Here is an 8,241-nt window from a genome sequence, read left to right as displayed (position 1 = left end):
GCTATTAGGTCACAGTATTAGCATTGAGTGGGGCAGGTTTTGTTGTGCACCCCATTGAAACTCTCGGGTTTAAGTCTCTCCAAGCCTCAGGAAAGGAGAAGTGTCATTAAGCTTCCCCCTGAGCGTTACTATAGTGTTCGGTAGTTTTAAGAACCTCAGCAATGTTAAGTCTCATTCCCTACATGCTATGTTCATTCAGTGAGAATAATAAATGGTGTGTGTCAGGTGTAAAATATTTCAGAGCACATCTGGAAACGGCGATATCTTTATGCCAACAAAAGATGCTACCCTGGAAAGTGAGTCACATGTCATGCTGCAGTAAAAACTTATGTTTCTGAGAATGTGGTACCATCGTTGTGTCAAATCTAAAAATAACACTCACAGTGAACTCTCTCTCTCTCTCTCTCTCTCTCTCTCTCTCTCTATATATATATATATATATATATATATTTTTTTTTTTTTTTAATTTATTTTTTTTTACCCGTTTTATGTTTATTTATCCAAAAAAATGTCCAAAACCTAAAACAATTCCCTACAATTATTGTTTAAATGTCATTACTAATTTCATTAATAACTATTCTATCAATATGTAGTGCAATGTTGTTTCTTACCTCTCTCAGGTAATGGTTAAATTAGGATTATTCACTCGTTTTTCATAAAAAATACAACTTTTTTTTTTTATTGTTTCACCATATTATTACATTTGAAAGACCAGCATTTAAACTTGAGTTTTAGATTTAACATTTAACATTGAAAAATAACATTTAAATTTTGTTTTCCGTATATGCACTGTTTATGAACCAGAAATGAGAAAACAAAACAAGCAATAGCAATATGAAAAAGTTGTGTTTTGGTATGTGTCTGTCTGTCTGTTCATCTACACAGCTCATGAGTGACATGTCACCACACTGTGTTTTGTTTAAATTAATTTGGCACATTTTACACAGGCCATGCTTGTCTTCACATCATCAGATGGCCTGCAGCGACGTGGCACCTTTTCCTCTTCCCTTTCCTTCCCAGAAGTAACTGAGAAACAAGACGACCATGATTCCTTTAATGTGGCGTCTTTTTGCTGACCCCAAGACACTAATGCACACACACACACACACACACACACACACACACACACACACACACACACACACACACACACACACACACACACACACACACACACACACTCACACACTTACTTATTTACCTCGCACACTAGTGTACTGGCTGCAGTCCTCTCCTGGATCTTCCTCACTGTGAGAAAATGTACAAGTCTCCAGAGACACTGTGGCTCATCGCCTGTCTCTGCATCCCACAGGCTGGCTGTTGATTTGTCTTTGACTTATAAACCCCAATCAGGATGAGGAACCCCAAATATGCATCTAAATGTGTTTTGTCCAGCTCCTTCCACGTCTCCCGTCTAGATTAGTCATTTCCAGAATGATTTGCTCTATTGAATTAGGCGTTACCAGCTCAAAGGCTGACTTGATGTCTGTCACACATGCCACTGACATCTTAGTGGGCCATTACACTGTCTGTCTTTATTATGTTTTCTGCAGACAGTTTTGGTTGACGCATATTTGAGGATGAAGACCACCATATTTCACCGCTTTTTGACATAAATGTCTTGCTTGGAGGAATGGGAGTATCAATGCCCTAGTCTGGTTCAAAATCAGAATCATTACAATCAAAATTTAGAGTTTTTTCATCTTCAGACACATCCTCCTACATTTCATTGTCATGATCAAAGATGACTTCCATAGCCTTCTGGATTGTCATCTTTTCTTTTCTTGCTGCTGATTTTATAAAGGTCTGCCTGACAGAGTGTAATGTTGGTAGGACCCGTGCAAAGAAGCTTTTATATGTTTCGCCCCTTCCCCTGTTCAATTTCCACTGAATGTGGGTGGAGTTTCCTGCGAGAACATAAATGTTTCCTGTCAAATTGATTACCGTCAAGTCATAACACTTGCACCTGTGTGTGTGTGTGTGTGTGTGTGTGTGTGAGAGAGAGAGAGAGAGAGAGAGAGAGAGAGAGAGAGAGAGAGAGAGAGAGAGAGAGATACTGGGGTGAAGTATGTTTCACAGTTCTAGAGACATAAATAGTCAAATATCTCTGAAATATATAGGGGTTGATTGCAAATTAATAATTTACATATTATATGTTGACTGCAATAATTAAGCCTAATAGAAGAAGCTTCATATTGAAAAAAATAAATATTAATAAACTTTAAAATGGGTCCATTTGACCCGTAACATGGAAGAAGGGTGAAGGTTTAATTTTGCAGTAGTTCACACCCATTTTATTTTGTAGGGATATACATAAATACATCATATACATCTCCAGTTTCAGGTTTTAGTGTAGTTTTGTGTCTAAACTTATTTTTTTTAGTTTTGTTGGTTAATATTTATGTATATTGCCCATAATACACATTTTTAAAGTTCACACTGATTACAATATTTTCTCTTGTAATTTCTGCATGAAAAAATAACTTGATTTTTTTTTTTTTAACTTGGCTTATATATACCTGTAGTGTGATGAGTTTGAGATTCCACACCTTATTTGGCCAGTCTGACAGATAAAAATGAATTGTGTTGCACGTTGATCCATCCTTGAATGTTACGCAGGAAAGTTTTTTTTTTCAATTTAATAGCAAAACATCTGGAAAAGAATAAAACACAGAAATGTGAAACACCCAAAACTTTGAGCGAGAAAACAAAAGTGGACTGTAGACTTTGGCGCTGGACCACTGATGTTTCAGACGGTTCCTTGCCCTCACCCGGGGACCCTCCATGTTTCTATAAACCATCACACAGGAAATGAAGAACAATCATTTTCCTGAGAGAATAATAGGAGAGAGAAGATCAACAAGGTGTCATCTGCTGCGATAAGGAAATGTAACAATGAGGTTTGAAGGAACTCCCTGAAGAGCTGAGGAAGGCAGCTTGCTGAGCTCAAGCTTGTAGGAGTCAAGGGTGGTGTGAGGTGTATTGTGCTGTGGCTGTGTGCCTGAATCACATCAAAAATGTGTCAAAATATACAACATGTCAGCTTCAACAGAAGTAAACATGCAGTAGAGTTTAAAAAAACAAAAAAACTTTATGCCGCTCTGCTGCTGGATGATAGTCATGGCTTCGTCTTTCCGAAAATATATCATGGTGCCAAGCATTGTTAAAATTTATTACAAAGAATTTTTTTGTAGTAACTTCCAAAAGCTTCCAAATTACCCGGTAAGTCTGGAATCATTAAGTAAGGTGTGTATAAAACAACATTTAACTCATCCAGAATCTTTGCATTGGGTGATGAGAGTCATGAAAGACATCTTGCCTTTGAATCTCTTTGGAAGTCTGTCACATTTCCTACGCATTGTAATGTTTATAATATTTTCACCCCTGGTAGATTTTTCTAAAACGCCACCGTTATACACTGAGGGGCAACAAATATGCATGATCCAGTTTAAAAAGCGCTGCAAGCACATGGTTTTCACTGGGTACAGGGAAGGGGAGGGGGTCTAACAATCAGGTTTTTAAAAAAAAAAATATATATATATATATATTTGTTACTTACTTTTCTGTTTATTATCTTTTCTTGTATATATGTTTAAGACTTCATTTATGTGTTTATTTATTTTTGTACTATGCACTCTATTACTATAAGTAGGGAAATCAAGCTAATAGAGAAGTGATGAAGGGGTAGGATTAAATAAGCTTATGCTTCATCTTACTCCTTTTCGGGCATGTTTTGTGTATTATTATTATTATTATTATTATTATTATTATTATTATTATTATTATTATTATTATTTTTGTCTTGATTGTTGTTGTTATTTTGCACACATGTTCGAAATAAAGCATTCATTCATTCATTCATACGTACAAAAATCCACATACATTTCCTTATTCAGTAAAATGCATTCATTTGAGCAAGGGCACACAGTAATTAATATATTTTGCAAAAAAAATATTTTATTGTGTTATTGATTGAATTTTAAACAGGGATACATTTAAAACACAATAAATGTTTGTTTGTTTTTTGTTTGTTTGTTAGTTTGTTTTTTAAATTGGCAACTGAGACATGGAAACAGTTACTGTCACAGTCCAAATCTCTGCACACCTCGACCTCCTCTCTCACTCTCATGTCTTTTCTTATACTGCTCCATACCATCCAGTCACTTCCAGATTTTTTTTTTAATTAAAAAAAAAATTGCCTTGATCTGTGACTTCCTAGCATTTTATTTCGCCTTACGGATATTCACGCTGCTTGTTCTCAAGTTCCCGTTCTGTCCCCATCCTGGATTTTCCTTCAGCGTTTCTGTCCCTAACCATGAGATTGCTTTTTTTTTTTTTTTTTGTCCTACCTGGACTCAGTCTGTTTCACATCTGCTCTGCATGCTTAATGTCACTCTTGTGAGTACTGTAATAAAGATCATTGTGGATTTACCTTCCAGAGATTGTTGCTTTGGGATCTGTGATCCATCACAGAACATCTATGACAATTTACATTATTACAGGATGTACAACAAATGGGTATTTTAGGAAAAAGTGTCTGTAGCTCTAATATGTATATAGGGTGACAAGACATCCAGAAAAAGATTGAGACAATTCCCAATTATGGACAGTATTATTTGTGTGTTATAATGAAAATGAGTTCTCATTAGTTCCAGTCTAACAAAATATTAATCAACTGATAGTTGTGTGAACTGTTTCTGAGTAGCATTGTTACATCCAATGTGTGTGTCTGTTTGTGTAGATGGGCCTATCCTAAAGCACAGTAACCAAAATAACCTTCTGTCCTATCACACTGCTTAAATATATTGGTATTGATGAAGTACAATGATTTTACACTTGAAACTCTGTGTTGCATCATTGAGGTGACAAAAGAGTCCGTTTGGGAAACACTAGAGCCAATCCAGCTGACATTAGTTGAGAGGCATGGTATGGTACTGGACAGGTCACCAGGTCATCACTAACACAGAGACAAACAAGCATTTAGAATCACACCTACGGTATATCTGTGTTTTAAGACTGCTGCAGTGCTTTCAGTTAACAAGTCATAGCAAACATGTAACGCATTCAACACTGATCCTGAAAATTTTAAAATAAGTAAGACACTGTGTATTTTTTTTTCTTTTCGAAGAAAACGAGTCTAAACTTATGGAGTTCAAGTCAGTCAGGCCTCATCTTCATTTTGTCAGAGACAGCCAGACTACCTGGTTGAATTCAGGCACACAGTATAGTGTCACATCAGCTAAACAGTGAGGTCTGTCGGCTCTGACCTTTCCTTTCAGCCTGGCTCTGAGAGCCTCTCATCCAGATGTGTCCAGTCTGGGTCCACACAAACAGAGGCTGCTCACTCACTCCAGGTCCTGAGGAGACCAAATCCGATTTACCAGCACATATCTCCCACAATCTACTCCGACAGGATCACCCCCAGGCGGGACTGAAATGGATACAGCAATATACAACAACCATGTGGAGGGAAAAAGGATGGAGCGGTGTGGAACCAAAGAGGAGAGAGGGAGCTGGTGGCTGCGGACAAAGTTACAATGTTGTAACGGCAGCAATAATGTGACTTAATTGATTCCATGGCATCTCATCAATTTTCATTAAAATGAAATGAGGCTCTGTACAATTGAAAAGGTTAGAACAAATTGCAGGTGGAAATCACAGTTAGTCTAACAGAGGGCTTTTAATGAAGCAAACTGATCTCCATCATTCATTTCAGCTCCCTGTTCCTATGTGGAGTGAGATGGTGCGTGTTGTGTGTTGGTGTCACATTGCTCTTGTTTGCACCTATGTAGCATTAGCGATGTGCTTATTTAGGTGTCATTCTACAATAGCTGGAATCAGAAAATATAATAGTTGGTTATTAAACTACTATTTATTGTATTACAAGAAAAAGCATCTCATATTAATGTTAACAATTCCAATCAACATTTGCAACAAATTTTTTGGATCGTAAAGACTTTTTTTTGAGTTTTATTTTATTTTAGTTTGTTTCATAGCTATTAGATGAAAGGATAACACTTGCTGTTTAAAAAGAAAAGAAAATAGTCATGACGAGCATCGTCAATGAGCATCATGGCCCCTTCAGGACTGAGCCTAAGTAAGATAAATTCCAATTCCTGGCAAAAATTCTTGGACCAATGTGCAAACAGAAAACTCATTCAAGTGGAAAAGACTATGTGATTAAAAACTTTTTTTTGTTGTTCATTGATTAGTGTCAGATCAATAAAAATTGTTTGAATAGCTCACGGATATATATATATACACACACACACACACACACACACACACACACACACACACACACACACACACACACACACACACACTGTATATGCCGTTTATGTTGATCAGGTCTTGGGAACACTGGCAAACACACTGCATGGAAGCAAACAGGAATTCAGAATAAGAATGAATGATTAAAATCCTCATGGGCAAAGGGATCCATGAGGTTGATCCAGTGTTGTTTTGCTTCTGCAATCACTGGAAACCTGCAGTATGTAGAGGGTAACAATGTTTTTAATCAAGTTGCAGGAAATCCTATAGGAAAATGTTTTGCCATCTGTGCTCGAGGGGAAGCTTGGGCATCACTGAACATTCCTAAAGGACAAAGTTCACATGCATACCTCAAATTTACAGAGGATGGGTTTGAAAAGAAAGCAAGGAACATTCTATAATGGCCATCAGAGCTCTTTTATTTGTCCTATAGAGAATGAAGGTGGGATTTGGTTCATGCAATTGCATCCTGTAAACCCAGGAATGTTACAGAAATTGGTAAAAAAAACAAAAAAACATCAATCTGTACTTTAATAGGTTCTACACATCCAGTTGGTCTCAATTCTGCTGATAAACAGAGCAACCAACTGACAGACGTGGGTGAAAACATTACCTCTTTGTGGGAAAAAAAAAAAATCACAAATCACATCTGTCAAAATTGTTCCTGCGACCGCTGGCACTTGACGTGAAGTTACTATCTGCTCTCTGATTTTACTAACAGCGGGGAATGCTACATCTATCATAGTTGCCCTCTTCTGCTTCGTGTCAACCATCGCTATGTCTTGTTACTCAGATGAAGCTTATCATTCTGGAAATCTAAGTATCCCAGGATCTTAGCTCTGTTGTTCTCAACCACTTCCTAAACTATCCATTTGGTCGAGCCTCTAAATCTGCTACCTAAAATTTACCTTGCTTTGCTGTAATTCATTAATGTTATTTTGAACAGAAAATTAGCATCTGTGTTTTCTATGAAGTCTGTCAGCTCGAGTGTTATTTCATGTTTTGTTTTTTTCATCTATGCAACCAAAAAATAACAAAGTCAAGGTTCTTGCAGTGAAACTGTTTAGAGTAATTTTGAATAAATTGTGAGCTCATCGGGGTTGTCCAAACAACATTCATCCCCAAAACTAAATGCTTTTTTAAAAATTATTTACTCTGACCTGTCAACTTTATAAGTACAACTTGAAGATTTGCTGCTGAAATCTTCCCCATTATGCATTACAGCATCAGTATTTAACACATGGAAACAATTAAAATCCCTGATAGCGCCCTCAGATTATAAAAGATATATCAGGAAAAATAAATACCACATGCAATAGAAAATATAATAGTATGACGATCTTATCCTATGTGACGTAAAGAAATATACTGTACAGTCAGCTCTCCAGGGAACAATCTATAGTATATATGTGTCAGCTCTAAGAATGAGAAAATATTCAACTTTTGGGTGGATTACACATTATGCCCACATGCAGATTTGGACAAGTGGATCCACATATTCCTGGTCTGGGGGATATGTAACTACATTTGGGTCCATACCGAAAGAAAGCAATACCCAAGATGAGTGTTTTGTATGTTGAAAATGATGGACTCTCACTAGATGTTTGGAAAGATAGCTTGTGTTTCCACCTAAATTACACATATATGAACTTATTTACATATGGAGATGTTCAATCTAATTATTTAATTCCGGCTAAGACAGCAAGTATGTGAATTTCCCCAAATTCCGGCCATAATTTGGCTAACACCTGAGCTTGCAGGCAAATGTTAATATTTTTATGGACAAGCCAAAAATGACAAACAAGACAAAACAAAATGTAGCAGATGACTGCTGCCACCTGGTGGTTATTTAGAGAACCAGCGATTATTCCACTCCCACTTCACTTGATGTAAACCTGATTAAAAACAAAGTCTTTGAAAGTCATTACAAGTTCCCTTGGTGGTGAATATAAATACACGGGCAGAATG

The sequence above is a fragment of the Antennarius striatus genome, chromosome 1, assembly GCF_040054535.1.
Source record: "Antennarius striatus isolate MH-2024 chromosome 1, ASM4005453v1, whole genome shotgun sequence".
Lineage (NCBI taxonomy): Eukaryota > Metazoa > Chordata > Actinopteri > Lophiiformes > Antennariidae > Antennarius > Antennarius striatus.
Note: the sequence above shows the minus strand (reverse complement) of the source record.